At 39.9% G+C, this 20,253-nt stretch overlaps 1 protein-coding gene across 1 annotated transcript in view; it reads left to right on the top strand.

Annotated features, from left to right (window-relative positions):
- The window catches only part of CSMD1 (CUB and Sushi multiple domains 1), a 1,327,842-nt gene that overhangs the window by 936,238 nt on the left and 371,351 nt on the right, over positions 1-20,253 (top strand). The window lies entirely within an intron of this gene.

Here is a 20,253-nt window from a genome sequence, read left to right as displayed (position 1 = left end):
TACAGAATAAAATAGCTTTAGGACAACGTCTACATCCTTCCAAAGAAGAGAAGAATATGAATCGCACACCTGTGGGGTCTGTCTGGAGATGCCCAGCACACAGCAGGGGCTCAGTCAATAGCTGCTGGGTGACTGGAGCTATCCCCTGACGCCTGGTTTTCTGGTATCTCCTTCTTGACAGCCCGCATCGTAATTTAGCCAAAAGGACTATCCCGCCATCCATGTCACTGTGTGCCTCTGCCGGAAGTGCCCTCTCTGCCTTCCTTGCACACGGAAACACACGAGGTCTTGAAGCCTCACCACTTGAAGCCTCTCCCTGCTCCCCCAGGCACAGTTCACTGTCTCGTTTTGTTCCCTCAGGGCTGTGCCTTCACCTCTGTAGCAGAGTTAAATATCTTGTCACAGCCTCCCTGTGGGCTTGCCTGTCCTGCTCACGGCAGAGTGGAAGGCCCCATCGTGACACCCAAGTGGGTTTATTTCCAGTGTGGTTCTTTCCCGGCACCGTGTTTTTTTCAAGATTTCAATCCGTTGGGGTGCCCTTTGTGCTCATCCCTGCCGGTCTCTTCCTGCGCACCCCAGCAGACCCTCTCTCAGTGCTCCTTGTCCCAGTGGTGGGGTCTGGGGGTTTCATTTGGTTTTCCACTGCTGGCTGTTGGTAGAGGTGGGAGGTGTGGGTGAACGTCTGGAGAGCCCTCAGTTCCACTCACTGTTTTTATGTGCATGATTTATTTGGCTTCTGTGAGAGGTTTTATCTGTGACAAATGTCCACTAAAACTAACAAGTAAACAAGCACAGAGAACAATGATAAGCATGTAAAAATCACACCGTAGATTGACCCACGCCAGCTTTGTCCATGTTCCTGTTGCGTGGCTTCCTGCTGAGTGCGTGTGTAACAGCAGTCTGCTGACTCTGTGCAGGGTCCTGTCCTCTGGCACTTGGCGAGGGCAGAGGGAAAGCCAGACCCCCAGGATGTGGGCTTCAAACGCAGGGTGGGTCTTAGACTTTTGGGGCTAACGTATTACCGCAGACTGGGTGATTTAAATTTATTTCTCACAGTTCTGGAGGCTGGGAAGTCCAAGAGCAAGGTGCTGGTCAGTTCAGTGTCTGGTGAGGACTGACTTCCTGACTCACAGATGGCTGTTCATCTTCTAACTGTGTCCTCAGAGGGTGGAGATGCAGAGAGATGCCTTTTCTGGATCTTCTCATAGGGGCACTAATCTCGTTTATGAGGTCTCCACCCTCATGACCTGATCACCTCCCAGAAGGCCCACCTCCTGATACCATCGCCTTGGAGGGTCAGGCTTCAAAATACGGATTTTGGGGACACACAACTCAGTCTATAGCAGGGAGTATTCTCCAGCTGACTGCAGTTCAGGGGCTTATGTCTTACACATACAAAGATCAGTCTGTAAATGTTTTATTTTATTTCCTGTTTGATAATCACAGGCAGTACTATTCAAACTAGACTGGACTTATAAATGATGAAAGAAGAAAACTACTGAAGGAAGGAATTCATTTTTCTAAAATAAAGTTTTAATATTTTGTTATCATTAGCTTTTAGTTCAGCATGTTCAACAGAGAGAGCGATGCGGTGTTTGTAATTATTTTGAAATTGATTTTTTTATGGATAAAAACCTTGCAGAAATGATCCCCAGTAACAGAACTATGTATCAGGTGAACGATTACATCAAGTCAACATGAGTCTGATAGCAGATCAAGTAGACGTCAGATTTGTCTGCCAGAGTGACATTCAGACAGAGGCTGTTTTTGTAGGGAGACTACGTCTGGTTCCTTATCTGAACCCAAATTGACAAACATGTAATAACTCATTGGTGTTAGAGACGTTCTTTTATTTCTCCCAACAGCATTAAACTATTTTTTTTTTTTTTTTGGTTAAACATGAAAATTAATCATGAGAGGAAATGAGGATTTGAGGAGACGGTGAGCCTTCTAAGATCAGCAGTGTGGTCAGTGGTAACAGGCTGTTTTTGCAGAAGATGTGACTGAAGAAGCTAAAGTAAGAGCTTCACAGAGAAAAGGACACTGGCTTTGAGGCTAGAGAGACAAGCCTTCCATAGCTGTGGAAGTGTTTACTGTGTTCGCGTCCAGGTTGCGTCATTTATAAAAGTAAAGCTGATGGTTCTCGTTGAGGAGCTCGAGCGAGGACTCTGCACGTTGCCTCTCCCAGCGCCTGACATGCGGTGGGCACTCTGCAAACCGCACCGTCGGGAACTTCCTGTATGAAAATAGACGTGAAGGCGGTAGGCAGTGGGTCAACCGGGGATTCAAATGTCACGAGATCTTACTTGTCAGAGGACGAGGTGAGACTGAACATCAGACTTGTTTGCTAAGGCCTTAGAAGAGGGTTTGGCTCATCACAGGGGTTGAGGCCCTCTGAAGCCGCATCCAGTGGGGCTATAATGAGCCCCGTTTTCATTTCCAGTGCTCATTAACACCTCACCGTCTTGATGGGCTGTGAGTGGGCAGGTGAAAGCAATACCTGTGTTTCAGACACTTGTGACCACCGCTGCAGATCTCAGTTGGTGACGTCATTCCTGAATCATTTATACACAGAGCAGCTAATTTATTTACAGTCAGTATTTACATCAAACGTGGTACCTTTGATACCAGCCTCATTCTTTTTCAGGCCATCCGTCCACTGTAACGTCCAGCATTCCTGCTTTCCCTTGAGGTCTGGGTTCTCTTGGAGACCACAGCCTCTGATGTTCTAGGGGTTAAACCCAAGTGTACAGACCTCTGTGGCACAGGGTGCATCGTTGTCCTAAAACGCAGTTCCTCCCCCTGAGGGTTTGGGTAAGGGTATAACAACATATTCGTAAGAAATGCTTAGCGCGGGGTCTGGCAGCATGGTTAGCTGTGGACCCGCCTCACCTATGTTGACCTCTGTTTAGGTAGTTTTAATTCTTTATTGACCTTTTAGATTTGTTTATGGGTCCTCTTCTTCCTGGTACTCCTTCCTGAGTCAGTGGGACACAAAGGCCGTGTAAGTGTCCCTTTACTCCAGAGTCTAAGGTTGTATCTGCTGCACAGCGCTGGTGCAGACCTTAATCAGGACGTGATGGGGGTGGGTGCAAGACAGCTGTCCTCCCGTGGGTGTGGGTCGTGTTCTGCCCATGAGAAGGCCCAGCAGACGGCTGGAGGGAACCACCAGAGTGAGGTCCAGGTACTTACCCTCTTGCAGAACCCTCTCCAGCTGGCTGGGCCTGCAGGTGCAAAGGCCAGGCCACAGCTCCTCTCCGCGGGGCTGACACTGCGTGGGTCCAACCCTCTAGTTGTCGTACTCATTTTCTCCCCAGTTGCTTCCAGCCTGGGGGTGATGATAACTTGGCTATCACCTCCTTCCAGGTTTCTGCACGATTCCTGGTGGCTTCTCTAGACTTACTCTGATACAAACAGCCCTTTGTGAGGAACCCTGCTGTGTGTTACTCTCCTCCAGAGCGACATTTCCTGTTGGGACCCTGTTCAAGATGATAAAAAATGCTAAGATTTTGGTGAACCACTGAGGGCAAACTCCACCCAAAGATGCAGATGTTTAAAAAAAAAAGCAGTAGACAAGGTAAGGAGTCATGCCTTCTGGTGTTTCGGACACAAGCTCATTAACTCCTCATGACCTGTCCTGGGAGCATCAGGAGGAAATCTGGGAAGTGCCAGGAGGAGAGGTGGGGGCCCTGGACGAGGGGTGAGGGTGGGAGGAGTTCACGGACGACCATGAGGAGCTTGCAGTTTAATGATGAGAGTCTGGTACCATTACCATAGTTAGGTCATTCCAGTGCTGAACCGACTTGAGGTGCCACATACTGTAACAGGAGAAAGCAAGGGTTTTGTGACTTGTGCATTTTAAAAAGTCTGTACCAACACACAGTGGCTGGTGCATAAATTATTATTCCGTTTGGAAGATGAGTGGTGCCTGTACCTGGATGCATCACACAGTCCTGGATGCCAGCCCCTTCTTAGCGCATGTCCCTGTTTTCTCCCGAGATCTTCCTTGATTTATGCATTGGCCCACAGTGAGTGCTTTGAGAGCCGAGTTCTCCTCCTGTCTGTGCCCACGCTGAGTTACATGTGCACTTCTTCATGCTCTGATAACCCAAGCCAACAGGCACTTGGCACGTATTTACTGATGAGGTAAATGAGGGGAGGGGAAATTCAGGGAAAACTCGTTCTCTGTGCTGTGGAGCAAGAGCCCTGCAGACTCTCTCCCTCTCTCCTCCTGCTCTCAGTGGAATCTGATGAATCGTCGGTGAATCTGGCCCTGTAATCCCTAGGTCAGTCAGTTCCTTCATCCTGCCCTGACCTCATGTTCCCAGTGATCCCTTCGTGGGTCACGTTAATCCTGAGCATGCCTCAACTTGACCACAGAGGCTGGAGGGACAGGGAAGGCCATGGGGACAATGAGGGAGATTTCCTATGTTAGCTGTTAGAATAAAGTGATTTACAAGTGTGGTTTTTCATCAGTCTCATTCATTATTAATGATGTTTTCAGAAAAACACAAAGATGGTTAAGGTATTAATTCTGCATAATGCTCTATATATCTAATTATTTAAAGGTTTTCAAGTTTTGCAACATAAATGGGCAACGCACCATAGAAGGGGCACCTGGAATAAACTCAGTAAACACCCTCCCATCTTCTTTGCATCACTGAGTGCAGCTGGGCTCCTCCTTATTCTGGGATTGGAGCCTCTCAACACCAAAAGATTGTTAAGTCGCCACTCTTGTTAAATGTCAGTAACTGTAGATGTAGTTTCTTCCTCTTCTTCTTAGTCTTCTCCTCTGCAGAATACAACATTAGCAACCCTCAGGGTGAGGGTCAGGAGGCTGGGTCATCCGTCACTGCCCTTCTAACTCCAAAATGCAGAAGTCTGCCGGGAGAAGGACAAAAAAACCTTGATGGTTGTTTTCCAGCCAGAATTGGTTCTCCCCACGTCACGTTAAAGACAAATGACTTCACAAATTCTGTATTGATTTGTTGTAACTCACTCAGATAAATTGATGGTACATGCTGCGTATTAAGCATTTGCAGTTACAACAGTTTATACCGGAGCAGAATAGGAGATGTGGTTCAGAGTCATTATTTAATGTAAAGCCGAATAAAACCTTGTGGGAAAATGGAGCAGTATAATGCATTGTCTTATAAACCCTTGGAGAAAAAATAACAACAGAACATTACGAAATAAATGACCCTAAAATTCTACTTTTGACTATAAACCATTTATTTCATTGCCTTTGTTTCCATGGACAATGAGTTTCTTTCTACCTTAAAAAAAAATACCTGAAGCAAAACAGAATGATACTCATTAAAGTTACCAAATAGTCCTGTTAAGGAAAAGCAATCGATCAAATATGGTCTTTTATAATGACACTCCATAGTTCCATTTTTCTCTGGATTGTCTTTTGTCTCAGACATAATTATTTGGAAAGGCACATTTTCAAACTTTTGTAATTCTGTTTTGGGGGACAGTGGTGCAAAATGATGCCTTAACTACTTTATACAGTTAAAGATGTAGTCACAATGGTATTATGTTTATCTTTTTAACGTGGTGTTAAAATTAGTCCACTTCCTAAAATAGCTATTATAAAAGACTTCCCCATCTGCCCTGGGTCATGTTGTTATCCACTTACCACTAAAATTGTTATATTCACAGTCTTTGTTTTCTTAAGTTTGGAATAATTTAAGAGCAAATGGAATACACTGGTGTGTAATATTCTCCTTTTACTTATATTCCAGTATGCTAAAAAGGAAAAAAAAAGGCTAATCTTATGTTTTACATAATTTCTTCCCTTCCTGTCAGCCTCTAAGCTTAGTAACATAATCACCAAAAATTGGGCTCATCCAGGAAGAGACTCGTTTCAATCCTCTCTGTGTAAACAGGGATTGGTGGAAGCTAAGGGAAAGAAAAAATAAACCATTAATTCATATTAATAGGGATGGAATGAGAGATACAGCAAAGGCAAACGGTCCCAGTAGTTTTCATTACTTGGAAAGTAGTTTCTGTGTGATCCACTCCCGGAGTGGGTCGTATCATGTATAATGTATAATGTAATAATATATTTTAAAGCATATATATTCTTATTTATTTTTTGCCTCTCCCACTCCCCTCGCCAGAATAGAGACTCTTTGAAGGTGGGTATCTTTGTCTGCTTTCTTCACTGGTGTCTGCCAAGTATCCAGCGGAGTCTCAGGCACAGGGAAGTTTCTCAGTAAATACGTGTCTGTTGAACGACTGAGTTTCCTAGTTGCGTGGTGGCCTGAAGAGTGACAATGTGACGTTGTACTTTTCTTCAGCTGGGTCTTTGTATCTCACATCTTACTCCTGCATTCTGCAGTCATGCATCGAGGAAAGACAAACAGCTTTCGTGGAGATGCTCAAAACATTCCTTCCCCAGAGGAAAGTACGGTCTCCCGCTGTTTCATGTAAATGCCTACCGGAGAGTGCTGTAATAAAGACAGCAACACCTACCAAGCGTGGAATGAAAGCAGAGATTTACTGGCTTTCAACCTAGTAGTGGGTCAACTCATAGGAAGTGAGAATCCACAGAGAGGATGCGAGGCAGCGTTAAATTAGGGCCTCTGCAAGCCGGGCTGCGTTTCCCGTATTAGACGTCCTCATGCCTGAGTCCCTTGAGTCTCTCATTTATAGACATGTGCTTGGCATTGGCTGAGATACAATCATGCCTGTTACCAGAATTATATGTATTATGTGAAAGAGGCACAAAGAATTAAATAGCTGATCAGTTACAGTCAAATGCTATGGCCTAGGAATGCTCGTACTCACGGTGCGGAAGGAAGCCAAAAAATGTGAGGAACTAGTTTGTCTTTTCCAAGATTCTGTAACAAGGTGATGGCATTTTATAGTAAAATCTCCTTGGCAATCCAGAGTCTGTACTCTGTAGGTCAGAGAACACTCCACATGCACTCACTTTCCTCCCTACCACTGCTGCTTGAGTGCATTTGTCACTGGTCTGATGACTAGGACGTGCAAGTGTTTAGAAAGGTCATTTGAAGAATTGCAGTGAAGACCAGCCCTGCCAGTGTCCAGTATGTCCCCAGATTTGGAGCTTGAAGAGGGCTGTGGACAGGAGGGAGATGCAGGAGGGGATAGAGTGAGGCTGTTAATAGACTCGAGTGACCTCCTTAATGAGATCTCTAAGACGAGGGTCCCCAGGAGCAGAAGTGACTTCATGTCCCTTAGTCTTATCAGCTGTAGATGGTGCTTTGTGTGGTTGCCACCTCTGAAACTTGATTCCAGACATAATTTCCAACTGGCATTTTCCTCAGACCATACTTTACCAAGTAACTGGATACATTGTTGTTTTATTAATCCCCATGTGAATAATTCTCAGAAATTAACAGGATTTGCTTTATCCAGTTACAAAAAACCCCCACAGTTTCATAATAATATTGTTATAGTCACTAAGCTTGCTATTAAATTGCTGGAAATGCCACCCATCGTCAGGTTTTGTTTTTAGGGGGCTTTATTGCTCTGTTATTAATGTGTGATTTATGTGAATGGTAGTAGACTGGAGTCATTTGTAAAATTGCCACAGGAAAAGGCACGCCTGCTATTCTCTGTGCTGGATTTCTGGTGCTAAGTGCTCTAGGTCTAGCTTTAAAGTGGGATTTTGACGGTAGAAAAAAATAATAGCCCCATTAACCTCTAACAGTTGTATAAAGGTTTAATAAAACACAAGGGATAATTGCCCCAATCTGCTTTGTTCCACCATAAAATACAGTAATATGAAGTTTTGTAATTATTAAAGATCCTTGTTTTCTTAACAAAGATCCATCCCCATCTAGCTTGAATATAGTGGATTGCATAAATTGCTTCATAAATCAGATAAGTAAATTATGCTTGCAGTTTCTAAATAGGCCTTTGTCGCTGCAGGAGCTAAAATATCTTTTAAAATGCTGTGGAAAATCTTGCTGTGAAGGGAGCGACTGTCTAGATGCATGGGGAGGAATGGGATCACTGGCAACCAGAAGCAAAATGAGGTGGTTCATTGATTATTTATCACGCCACTTACATATCTAATGTCTTAAGTAGCCAGAAAAAAGGATCTATTAAAATATGTGAAACAAGATATAGCTTGATTGAATTATAGATGGTTAAATTGTGCTGTAAGCCTAGTAGGATGTAAAATCTGTTTTAAAATGGATTCAGGATACAATTGTAGGGCATAATCGAATAGTTAAAGAGACAAACCTACTTTGCAAAATGACTGGAGAATGCACTCTTATTGCAAAAAGCCAATGGGAACAACCTGCAGATCTGAAAGCACAGTATACACCTTAGCATTTCCATCACTTAGTTCTTTGGAAACCCAACATATCACACACATTTGTATCAAATTTCACAAAATAACTTAATCTTCCCATATATTGGCTGAAAAACACTGTAACTCTAGAGAACCGTGGGACTGTTGGTGTTTGTGTCGCTCAGGTACATAACTCTGGGAGCAGTTAGGAGAGGGAATTGCTGTTTCATCGTAATTAAATTATCTTATATGATCAAAAGTTTCTTAGTGAGTAACTTCAATCAGAAGGTCTAAAGATTAAACAAATTAATCATGGTATCTCCTTTATGAGTTAAATTAAAGCCCTCCATTCTATGCATAAGGAAACTAAGTCGGTGAGTTAATCAGCCCTGGTACACAGATCGGAGGGCCAGATTTAAAGTCAAGACGTACTCAGAACATCAAGGGGAATTCAGAAAAAAAACACACAACCCTTAAGCTTTGTCGTTTTACTTAAAACACATTTTTAAAGATGTAAGGAGAAAACTGAAAATATTTTCAGATTAAATCTCTTCATTGGAGTGCTGATAGAATTACAGAATCATAAAACTGAACTTGACTTTCAGTTTTCAGGGAGAAATCACGTGCCCAGGTCAATAACTCAGCCTCACTGCAGGAGAAATTCGGAGTTAAATGGACTGGTGTTGATCAGACGGTGATAATGCTGATAATTGATGTTGGTTTTGAGGGAGGGAGGTAGTGTGTTTGGTAGCATAGGAAAGGTGAAAAGAGGCCTGGGTGCTGCCTGTTTATTTAGACTGAGGGAGGAGGGGACGTGCCCATCTTTCTGCACTTATTCAGGGCAAGGCTCCTGGACAAGATGCTGTTTGAAGCGTTCGGATTCAGGCCGGAGGCTGGCAGACTCACACCCTACCAGCATCACAGGTGACCCTCTAAGACTTACACCCCTGTTGTGTGTCCTACACGGTGTCTTTCAAACACTTTTACTTAGTTGCCAATCCCTCTTTTTAACAACGACAAAATCCTTTATTTTGAAATGATTATAGATTTTTCTGGAAGTTGCAGTAGAATCTGCAAGGAGGTCTTGTGCCTGATTTCCCTGAATGGCAACAGCCACCCTAATTATGGCGTAATCTCAAAACTAGAAACCTGACTTTGGGACGACCCACAGGGCTTATTTGAATTTCACCAGTTTCACGTGAGCTCATTTGTGTGCGTGTGGTGGGGGGCATGGGTGTGTTTCTACACAGTTGTTCACCTTTGTGGATTCTCATAAGCACCACAGTCAGGACACGGAGCAGCGGCACTACCACTAGTCTCCCCGGCGCTGCCCTCGCAGTAGCCACACCACCCCTCCACCTGCAGCCCCTCAGCTATGCTCCATTGTATCAGTTTGTTGTTGCAAGAATGTCACATAGATGGAATCGGACACCACGTAACCTTCTGGGATTGGCTTTTCCCCTGAGCACAACTCCTTTGTGAGCCATCGGAGTGGCTGTGTGTATCAAATGTGGCTTCCTTTTCACTTTCATGGGGTGTTCCATGGCCTAGATGTAACATCGTTTAACCGTTGGCCTGTTGAAAGATGGGTTTGTTTCCAGTTTGGGGCTCTTAAGAGTAAAACTGCCATGAACACTGTGCTGTGAACAGTTTTCCCTGGGACTTGGGTTTTCATTTCTCTTGGATAAAGGCTGGGAGAGTAATTGCTGGATCATACAGTAATTGAGTGTCTAGTTTATAAGAAACTGCCAAACAGATTTCCAAGTGGCTGTACCATTTTATGTTTCCACAAATGATATACATATGATGTAGTTTCTCAGCATTCTTTCCAGCATTTGGTGTTAAGACTTAAAAAAAAAGCCATTTTGGTGAGTAGCTGGTGGTACCTCATTATGGTCTTAATCTTCATTTCCTTCACAGAGAGTGATGTTAAACATCGCTGTATGTGCTCATTTGCCGTTTGTGTATCTTCTCCAGTGAAATGTTAGTTCATATTTTTTACCCATTTTTTTTCCTGTTGAGATTTGAGCCTTTGCTCTATATTCTAGATGCTGATCTTCTGTTGGACGTGTGGTTTGCAAATATTTTCTCTCAGTCCGTAGCTTATCGTTTCATCCTCTTCGAAGGATCTTTTGCAGACCAGTCTCCTTTTTAGCTGATAGATTTCCATCTAGAAAGCGTGGATTCTAGTTTCTTTGAAAATCAGGAAGACTTGGCAATTCTGGGCCTGCAGTCATGCAGTGACAGAGACAGCTGACTGCTGGCTGCCCTGCATAGGAGGAGGGTGTGCCCTGTTCACGAGGGCCCCAGACCTGCCTGCGTCCTGCAGCCTGTTTCTGCTTACAGTCCTAAAACAAACCCTGAGTCTCGGCAGTTTACATGGCCTGTACATAGAAGGCAAAGAAACTGATAAAACGTTCTCATTCATAATCTCATTATTGATCAGACATTCTCATGGGCATTCAAATGAGCTGTACTAATCATGGCATAAGGGAATTTAAATTATGGAAATAAGATTTAATTCAAATGATAAAGAACAGAAGAAACAGTTTATAAAATCTTACTGATGTTTTTCAAAATTCCTAATCTTCTATTTCTTGTTTAGCCCTAGATTTTTAGGTTTAAAGTGGGCAATTTTGTTTCCCTTACTCTGTTGTCTTGAATGCAAAATGGAATAGCCTTAATATAAATCATCAAAGATACATAATGATGTTTTAACTTCAGAAGTATTCACCATTTTTTTTAACTAATCTATCCAAATTAATTGCCACCCTAATTGAATTAAATCGGATAATTTAATTACAGCAAATGATTATATTTATTTGATACACTACTTATTTGGTCATATCCCTTGAGTTCAATGTATTTACATTATTTTCTTAAAGTGGAAGCAGAAGGAGAGAATTGCTAAGTGGTAATTTATGTCAGAGGAGAAAAACAAGCCATGTTTTAAGATACATGAAAATATATGACAAGTCAAGGAGATAAACTAACATTAACAAATTGGATAATTAGTAAAATGCTTTGGAAATGGAAAGCACCTTCTTTTGCGAGCACTGTATATTGCAATTATTATTAGAATACTTTGCAGGGAATTCAATTTGCTTGTATAAATCACCTATTTTATAGTTTAAACTGTCAGTTTGAAAGGCATATAAAATCCTATAAACCATGTGACATCCGAGCAAGATACTATTATTGTATATCTAGGAAATCATAGCTTTAAGTAAAAATTCAAGTTCACTAATGGCTACATAAGAAATTTTCCACTCTCCAGCCCCAAGAAAATCTTCACAGCTTTTTTTGTGCAGATATACATATGATAAGTATTCCAGAAGTCTTTGTAGGTTTCTGACGTTGGAAAAAATGACCCCATATACTTGTGTGTACTTTTTGTAAAGGTTAATTCATGTGCTATTCTTTGAAAGATAGAAAAGAATTAGGAGAATACTAAGTGCATTAGGTGAATATATCCTGTAAAGATACAGTGGTAATTTCTGTGAAATGAAAAGAGACTCTCAGGATAAATTGTAGAGGTATTTGCTGATTGACCTGTAATTTGCATACAGTTTACTATGTATTGAATATGCTAAGAGTAGGGTTTAGCTGTAATCTATCCTCCCAACCAACCAATCAACCAGCCATCTTACTTTAAGGCACGGTTCTCTAGAATCCATGTAAAGATCATTTATGACATATTTTGACCAAATTTTAGTTTTACATTTCATGCTATTTACATCACAATGGCATATTTAAATTTGCTTTAATTGAATGAATAACTTCATTTCTGTTTTTTCTGTTTTTTGCTCCTTTTAGCAGTGAAAATGACAAACTAAAAATCTCTTCTCTGGATGTTCTTGTGAAATATATGAACATTTTTCTCCATTGCTATCATCCTTAAAATAATTTCATTTTATCTGGTGGAAAACAAATGAACAGATACCCTATTTATGTTCTCTTCTGTACCTGTGATAAAATCTAATTATCATAATATAAAGACAGGCTTGTGTTTCTTATGATTTTTGTATTAATATTCAGTCTATTAAGAGGATTAGTTGGAGTGTACTTTGTTAAAATGAAGCTTAGTATATGAGGCAACTTGAGCAATTCCTTTTTATTTTTTGTTAACTCAGCGTTTCTTATTGGGCATTAAGTGCTCTTACTATAAGATACTAATTTGCAGATTCTGCATTACAGCACTACAGTTTTAATTGAAGGAGGTCTTTGCCCATGTTTCAAAGTCTTCCAAGTTTTGCTGGAATCAGTTCAGGTTTTGACTGTCCTGAAGGCTCTCTACGGTCTGGTCCCTCTGCTTCTGCAGTACCGTTGCCCTGCACTTCAGCAGCAACCGCACACACATGCGTGTGCACACACGCATACGTGTGCACCACTCACAGAGGCACTCATGATGCTGCCTGCTGATTAATCTCTTACAAATGCCCTTTCTTCCCCAGCCCCCTCTTCCTCAGACTTCCTTTCTCTTCTTTGGGCAAATTCTAAATGGAATCATCCTTCAGAACTAAAGTTAAGACTTAGTCTGCACTACTTTTCTGGACACACCCCAACATGGCTGGTACGCTGGGTGCTTAAGTTCTAGAATTTCCCTTTGCACTTGGAGTGAAGCACTTTTCCTGCCCTCTGCAGTCTCCATCATTGGTTTGTGCCTTGTTGTCCGGGCTCACTCCCTCTGCTCTCCCCTGTGCTCCCTGCACAGCAAAGGCCTTTACCTTTTCTCTGTGCCTCAGCCGCGCTGAGCCAACCGCTCCTCCTGCCTTTTGCATGAGCTATTCCTTCTGCCTGGCCCACTCTTCCCAATTCTCCTTTCTTCTGCAGCCAAACTCCCCCTGTGTCTCCAATCTCTTCCCTTCCATTCGCTCCCGAACCCATGCCAGTGAGGTTTCTACCCCTCTTCCTTCACCGAAACTGCTTGTGTGGACATCACCCAGACAACGGCCCCCATTCTCAGGCCCATCTCTGGTGCCTGCGTCCTCTCTGAATTGTACCTGCTGGAAAGCCTCAGGAAGCAGGGGGAGCTGGTTTTCCCAGCTTATTGAGATGTAATTGATGTATAATGGTGTATAAGCTTAAGGTGTACAATGTGATGATTTGATACAGGTGTATATTGCAAATGATTCCTACAATAAGGTTCGTTAACACCTCCATCACCTCACATAATTACTATTATTTTTGTGGTGAGAATTTTTAGAATCTACTTTCTTAGCAACTTGCAAACACACAGTACAGTGTTATTAACTATAATCACCATGCTGTAGGTCACAGCCTCGCCTCTTCTTTATTCATTCATCTCCATCTCTTAATGGGTATTGTGAATAAGGCTGCAATAAACATGGGGTGCAGATTTATTCAAGATAGTGATTTCCTTTCCCTTTGGACATGCACAGAGAATTGCGATTGGTGGATCATGTGGTTCTATTTTGATTTTTTTGAGGAACTTCCATACTGATTTTTCTGTAGCAGCTGCACCAATTTACATTTCCGCCAAATGTTGATCCTTCTAAGTGAAGTTTGCCTGAATCTAGAAATGTTGGTTCCAAAAAGAACTTGTGTATTGCACTTTATTCCAAAGATAGTTTAAGGGTAAAATTTGGCCAAGTTCTTCTCCACATTGGAATTCAAATAAAGAATTTGAAACTACATAGAATACACAGAAATGGTGACTATAATAAACGCTTTGATGGAAATCCTAGAGCCAGTTTGCAATAGGAATGCTGTCATGCAGGATGAGGGTGACTCTGCTGCTGCAGCAATGTTATGACTCTGTTTACCTTCTACACCATTATCCAAAACTAGATTCTAAAGAGATCAAAATGTAGGCATAGGATGACGCAATCTGATTTTGGATGGTGTGTAAGGAAGCCAGAATACATGCACATTCTCTGGCAAGAAAGGAAAACTCCAATTAGGCATATACTTACGTCTAAATAGGAATGTTAAGAATTTGAGTCATTTAGAAGATAAAGATACAATCTTAAAATTGTTTATTTTCCATACTTAGAATTAGCCATCATTAAATAAAAATAGAATAAACTTTATACATTTGGGTTTGACCTATTAATTCTAACGTGTTCTTACGAGTTTAGGTCATAGTTTTGTCTTGTGTGAAACAAAACCTTTACATTTTTCTGAATTTCCTAAAACATAGTTCTGTACTGTCATATTTTAAGTGAGTAGTAACATCAAATAAAAATAAGCAAACTGCTAGCTTAAAATTCATACATATCCTCTCATCTTAAAATTTTGGCAAAATATTTTGTTATCAAGCTAAGCAAAGCAGTTACAGTTTATTTGGATAAAAAACCCCAATACATTGGAAATCTGAAGACCTTATAGGGCCTTCGGTAACTTATCAGACTGACTTGTCTCAATTTCCTCATGAGGAAAAAGGATGACAATTTCACAAAATAATTATAGGTGTTAAAGCAAAAGAGTAAGACAATATTTTCAGTAGAAGAAAGACAGGCACAAAAATTATATTTTAAAAAGTGCTATAATTGCTCAGCAAAGAAAACCAAAAAGAAAATGAAAAGACAACCTACAGAATGGGAGAGAATATTTGCAAACAACGAGACTGAAAAGGGCTTTAATTTCCAGAATATACAAACAACTCATATAACTCAATAACAAAAAAAACAAACAACTCAACCCCAAAAGGGTCAGAAGACCTAAATAAACATTTCTCCAATGAAGACATACAAATGGCCAAGAGGCACATGAAAAATGCTCAGTATCACTAATTATCAGAGAAATACAAATCAAAGCTACAATGAAGTATCACCTCAAAGTCAGAATGGCCATCATTAAAAAGTGCATAAATGATAAATACTGGAGAGGGTGTGGAGAAAAGGGAACTGTTGGTGGGAATGTAGTTTGGTGCAGCCATTATGGAAAACGGTATAGAGATTTCTCAGAAAATAAAAATAGACTTACCCTATGATCCAGCAATCCCATTCCTGGGCATATTTCCAGAGGGAACTCTAATTTGAAAAGATACATGCACCCCAGTGTTCACAGCAGCACTATTTACAACAGCCAAGACCTAGAAGCAACCTGAATGCCCACTGACAGATGATTGGATAAAGAAAGTGTGGTATTTATATATATATATATATATATATATATATATATATATATATATATATATATATATATATAATATTATATATATATATATATATAATATTTACACACACACATATATATGTACACACTTACATACAGTGGAATACCAAGCCATTAAAGATAATAAAATAATGCCATTTGCTGCAACATGGACGAAACTGGAGATCATCATTCTAAGTGATGTAAGCCAGAAAGGGAAAGAAAAATACCATATGGTATCACTTATATGTGGAATTAAAAAAACACACAAATGAACTTATGAACTCATTTATGAAACAGAGACTGACTCACAGACATAGAAAACATAGAAACTTATGGTTCTGGGGGGAAAGGTGGTGGGGAGGGGTAAATTGGGAGTTTGAGATTTGCAGATACAAAGTGCTGTATATAAAATAGATAAACAAGGTCAACTGTATAGCACAGGGAACTATATTCAATACCTTGCAGTGACTTATAACGGAAAAGAATATGAAAAGGAATATATATATGTAGAACTGAATCACTATGCTGTACACCAGAAATTAATACAAAATTGTAAACTGACTATACTTCAATTTAAAAGTGTTTAAAAAATATTTCATTTTTCTTTCAACTTAAAACAATCCTTTGACATAGTGCTGCAATCCCCAGAAAAGGCGGTGTTATGATTCTGAATTCCCTTTAGGCAGATACTTTCACACCATTATGTGTAATTGCTTTAGAAAAGAAGTGGTAATGATGCAGTGCCCAGAATAAACAGCTCACTTGTGATTTTGTGAAAGGCTCAGTAAGAGAACAAAATGAAAGAACTCAGTCTTTGCTGATCCATCCTGTCTGGGCCCACATGTCAGTCCCAGGGAACATCACCAACAACCATGCATGGAGGGCTTTAAAGAGAGGTGTACACCCACTGGAGAATGCTGTGTATAATGACAGAGCTTTTCTGCTTCTCAAATTCACTCCCCTCTTCTTTGTTGGATAGAGAAAGTTGTTTGGGGGGAAGATATTTGATGAGAGAATAAAGAGATGGAATGGATAAAGCAAGGTCATTCTGAACTAGAGAATTTAATTGAAATACTGAGTTTTGCATAATCTGCTTCCTTAAAGGATATGCATATATGATCTGAATGAAAGTTTAAATTTCGCTTTTACAAAGATTAGTACTTTTTCATGAGACCAGCCTTCCAGAACAAGTTAATTTCCCAGTCCAGGTCCAAAAAGCCTTAGATGATAGAATTCCTAATGCGTGAACAGCTGGAGATTCTGTTCAGAAGAGTGGTTCTGTGCAGAGTTGCTAGTCAGTCTCAGTCCTTCCGTGTTGACCAATCCTGAGCTGTCCACACAGCATCACTGGACACACCATTGCGGATGATGTGCAGTGGTCTTCTCTTACAATATTTCCGCCAGATAGATACCGGAGGGGTAAATAGCCCCAGGATTGCAGAGAAATGCCAAATATAAGAGAGTAACTAGCAATTTATGAAATCTGAGTAGTTATTAACTCTGTTTCTAATAGAAGTTTTACTTTTAAGTTTATATGATTTAATCATTGATAATGGCTATGTTGGGCCATGATGATGGCTATGCTGGGCCATCATCTTGCAAATGTCCTGAATATTTAACATTGGTCTCCCACACTGAGTTTTTCACATTTTTTCTGAGATGTGGTAACCAGAATGGAATAGCATACTCTAAATGTTGACACACTGCAGTTTAAAATGGAAAATAATTATTGGTCAGTCCTTGGGGTCAAAATTATTAAGAAGACCTTAAGATTCTCAATCTGTTTCTTGCTTTATGGTTTGGAATCCTTTGATTTATACATAGAGCTTAGATTTGGAAAATCTTATGAATGTTATGAAAATTGTATGAACAAATCAGGCTGTTTTCTGTCAGTTTCTATAAACATTATATGATATCTTGTCCTTAGAAAGTTTTCATTCTAGATGACAAGATTAAAAAAGAAAAAGATATTTGAAAAACGTTTAAAACTACCTCAACCCTTCTGGAATAATATACTTAGAAAGTAATAAAAGAAGTTTTTTTTTTTCTTTAAGGTTTTATTTAACCAATTGTGTTTTTGCTTTTGAATTATTACAGTTTCATTCTCACCAAAAACACAATGAAACCAAAAATATATCATCATAAACTTTCTGGTATGATTGGTACCATAAGAAAAGGATGAAAATAAATCATTTATACAGGCTGAAAACTTTGTTGAGTACACAGGAAATAAAAATTTACTATTTCAAAAACACTAGGTGGGGGAGGGTATAGCTCAGTGGGAGAGCATGTGCTTAACATGCATGAGGTCCTGGGTTCATTCCCCATCCATTAAAAATAAATTAAATAAATCTAATTACCTCCCCCCAAAAATAAAACCAAAAAAAAAAAAAAGAAGGACTTTTGAACCATACACCACATCAGGAAAAAAAAAAAAAAAAAAAAAAAAAAAACCCAGAAAAATAGCTGGAATGCTTTGTAAAGGCCCAAGACTGGAATACAGCATCCTGACAGCCTGGCTGTGTGTCATGGCTCCCCATTTACAATGGCAAACTGTCTTCTGAGGTTGGGCACAAAATACAATCCAACATTTTCAGACAAAGGTGTGTATATGGTGATATTTGGGCAAGGGCTGCTATAGCATATGGTCTCCTCTCCACCACTCTTACTTTGCTGAAACTGGTTTAAAATCCAGTCCTTTGTGTATAGCAAGTTCTCTTTCCAAGTCCCATTTTTCAGGTTGAAATGGTAATAATGATTTTGATGATAATGATGACAATGGTGGTGATGATGGTGATGATAATGGTGATAGTGATGATGATACTGGTTATGGTGATGGTGGTGATGATGGTGGTGGTGGTGATGATGGTGATGATGATGATGTTGATGATGGTGGTGGTGGTGATGGTGATGGTTATGATGGTGATGTGATGGTGATGATGCTGGTGGTGATGGTGATGATGATGGTGATGGTTATGATGGTGATGTTGATGATGGTGGTGACGATGATGATGGTTATGATGGTGGTGATGGTGATGATGATGGGGTGATGATGGTGGTGGTGGTTTTGCTCTTACAAGTTTGGAATTATTGCTGTTCTTTTAGATTACACAATCAAGGGAGGCTCTTAACTTGGAAATTTTGTTTTCATATCTTAGATTCATAGGACATTATTTCTCTAAAGAAGTTAAAATTTTATAGTCCATTTGGGAATGTTATTTTATGCCATATGATTTTACTTCCTAGTTCTACTGTGTATTAGGAATTCAAGATGTTTACCGATATTTTTTCTTAAGGGTGTTAAGGGAATTAATATAATGGAGTTTGCAACTGAGGCGCACCAGTTTGAAAAGCCCATACTGTTAATGAAAACAGCACTGTTTTCTTGTTACCTGCTTTACCACATCACCACTACCTTTCTCCTGCAGTGGGAGATCCCAAAGGAATTGATTCATGGTTTATTCTTCTTTGCAAAGATGAGAAAATAGAGGGGTGGGTGGTTAAGAAAATACCTGCTAACTGGAAGGCTTCTGTTTGTGTGTTTCAGAGATTTAAAAACTAAATAAAGTTTCAGATAACCATTGAAGGATTACAAACCTGAAGCAACTTGCTAGTGTCCTCCCACCAAAAAAAAAAAAAACAAAAAAAAACCAAACAAACTCTGTCAGGGCATTGGGTAGTTAACTAGACAAAAGAGCCCAGTATCAGTTTTTTTTTTGTAATAGCACCTATTTGGTAATTAATCACCGAAGGTGATCATCTCTCTAATAATCTTCATTGTCCATTTCTCAAAAAGCTTTAGGAGACAATAGTTACAATTTTACTTCCCTGCACCTCCCTGCCATGCCACAGGAAATAATTTTGCCTTTTAGCACTGGTTTCCTGGAACTGTAAAAAGTTACATTTCATTTCAAGAATTTATGTGCTATTTGTATAAATTGTTCTTAAATACTTAAAGTAGCATTTAGGAAATCAGACTAATTTAAAGTGGATGTAACCACTCCATGTTCAATTTAATGGCAATGTTCTAAAGACCTAAAATTAAAAGAATGTATTATTAGTGTTAAGTCATCTAGCATTTGAAAGTTATACTTTTAATATGTATTATTTAACAGGTCTAGAATGGAATTATTAATACAAAGAGCAAAACAAGTGTCATTCAAAATAATCCCCCCAGAATTGGTGGGAAATCCTTGAAGTCATAGGCAAGAATAAATTTGTTGAAAAGTTTTAATTAATTTTTTTTTAAAAAGCTATAATGAAAGCATGCTCATTTAAACATTACTGAAATTCACTTTTAAGATCAGAAAGATGTAAAAACAAAGAGCAATTCTTACTAAGGAAATTTACGTAAATTAAGTAGTTATTGCAGTAAACCTATGTGCAAGATGAACTGTTCATACATGCAATCATCAGTAAGACAAAAATTCATTTCACTACACTATTTCACATGTTTACCATTTGTTTTTAATTAAATAGATGTCATTTTTGAACCAGGTTTACATAGAAATTGGCTTTGATGTTACATTGTGAGAGACAACCCACTCAAGGTTTTGAATCCCTCTTTAATTTTAATAACAGTAGGGTTGTTGGTGTGACTCTTACACACCTCTGTGTGGCTCTGTGTTAGTTTGGCTCTGGATGTTTTCAGGTGGGAGAGTCATTACTGCTGTTCTCAATCCAAAATTCCTCTTTACATGATGTATAAGATGTATTTACCACTAATCAACAACTGAATATTCTTTCTCCCCTCCAGAAAGAAAGGAGGGGGGGGGGAGAGAAAAAAAGAGAGAGAGAGGAAGAAAGAAAGGAAGGAAGAGAGAGAGGCAGGGAGGGAGGGGGGAAATTTCCAAAGA

This window comes from Camelus bactrianus, chromosome 26 (genome assembly GCF_048773025.1).
Source record: "Camelus bactrianus isolate YW-2024 breed Bactrian camel chromosome 26, ASM4877302v1, whole genome shotgun sequence".
NCBI lineage: Eukaryota > Metazoa > Chordata > Mammalia > Artiodactyla > Camelidae > Camelus > Camelus bactrianus.
Note: the sequence above shows the minus strand (reverse complement) of the source record. Positions and strands in the feature narration are given on the sequence as shown.